The sequence below is a fragment of the Vitis riparia genome, chromosome 9, assembly GCF_004353265.1.
Source record: "Vitis riparia cultivar Riparia Gloire de Montpellier isolate 1030 chromosome 9, EGFV_Vit.rip_1.0, whole genome shotgun sequence".
NCBI lineage: Eukaryota > Viridiplantae > Streptophyta > Magnoliopsida > Vitales > Vitaceae > Vitis > Vitis riparia.
In genome coordinates this window covers 17,378,797-17,380,746 of record NC_048439.1, presented here as the reverse complement: position 1 = coordinate 17,380,746, position 1,950 = coordinate 17,378,797, and positions in this window count along the sequence as shown.

Genomic DNA, 1,950 nt, shown 5'->3' with positions numbered 1-1,950 from the left:
AAATAGGTTAACAGGCGAACTAGCATACTAAACTAGACTGCCACACGAGGAAGTAAATATAATGCTCAATGATATAATTTGAACGAAAGGACGAAAAATATGTTTGCAACAAGAAAATCTATTTGCATTTACTTATCATATATTAGAATAAAATTGCACCTATAAAACTAACTTTTCAATTCAATATGCAATGCTAAACCAAACAAAATAAGTGAACCAAGTAAAATGCAAGGAAAATCAAAATATTTTTTTATGTCGTCTTCATCATCACAATTATCATGAATGGCAATCGAGGGTTCTCATATTGATGGAGAAACAAGTGAATCATGGTGAGATCACAGTTTAAAAAAAGAAGTGATTTTTCCATGTCAAGGCTATCAATCATATAAATCGAACACAAACATAATCATCTAAACAAAAACTTTTTTGATACCACAACATGCAGATGCAATTAGCCTATGAGGATCCTCACTATTTCAAACTGTAAGCCATGTCTTAAAAACGCCATAACCCACGCCATGTCTTAGAGCCACTTACGGGGTTTAAGCTTTAAGCTTACAAAAAAATACTACTTTACCTGATGGTCAGAGAAGCTCCCTCCTCAATGCTCAGCACGGGACGACACCCACGGTGGGGATTAATGGCACACTGAAATCGCCAGATAAATTAGGGCAATGTATTTGGGCTGAAATGAAATGGTCGGGATAGCCGAAATGAATCATAAACTGAAATTGCTGAACCTACTATCAACTACTTCGCCACGGAACCCAAATCCGATGGTGATCGTCGAGACCAATGGATTGACAGAGACGAAAAACTCCACCGTCTACACCTAAAATCGGATGGTCGGCAAACTCCAGATGAAGATGAAGAGATGATTAGGGCATTCTTTGGGCGGGAACGAGGGAGACACTCAGGAATGTGAAAACGCCTCTCAATTTTGGGGAAAACGATTTGCAAATCCAACGTGGATTTTGTTTTTTTTTTTACATTAGCCAGCCAAAGGGCATTTTCGGCTTATTATAAATTGTATAGCCTTCTTCTCAATTTTGAGACTTTGTCTGGGTGTTGGGCTTAATTCTGATACATCCATGGACCATTTCTTAATTTTTGGGCCCAGCTGGGCCCAAAACACAATTCTCCCTACATTTTATTGAAATCGTATCCCGAGATATACTATAACTTATCATATCTTATCTTATCAGCCAGAGAGAGTTTAGTGTCCGCAAGTTATCTTGATGAAAGAAATTATTTCTTTTCACGTTTGCAAATTTCATTTCCTTTTGTAATTTGTCTTTCTTGTGTTTGACTATAATTGGAATGATAAATTATATTTGTGAATAAAAGGTGGAATCGCCCGAATAATGAATGAGATATTTCCATTTCTTTCATCAAATACTTAAAAAGTATGTAAATCTTTTCTTTTAAGGCAGTTTTGTTTGCTTACTTTTAAATTTTGGATAGTGTCATTCAAATTGTTTTAATATTATTTCTATAAAATTTTATCTAAGTACGAAAAATTATTAACACAACTAAACCGAAATACAAGAGAAAGAAAATATTATCAAGTTCGGTTTAGTTATGTTAGTCCATATCATTTTAATACTCGTTCATCTTTATATATGAAAATTAAAATAATTAAAATGAGTTTGAAGTAACACATACAAATAATTGATCAACTTTAATCCTATTTTTTTGTTTTTCTTTATTTTTTGTGCTAATTTTTATATTCTTTCATTTTACTTTTTTTCTTTATTTTCTTTCTTTTGTATTTCCCTTAAATTTTTCGTAAACGGAACATAGATAAAAATTTAGTTGTGTTAATAATTTTTCATACTTAGATAAATTTTCCGCAAACAAATTTTAATAATTTAAAAAAATTGAAACATATCAACTAAAATATTGGATTTATTTATTTATTTAAAATAACTTATTGATATCAACTAACAT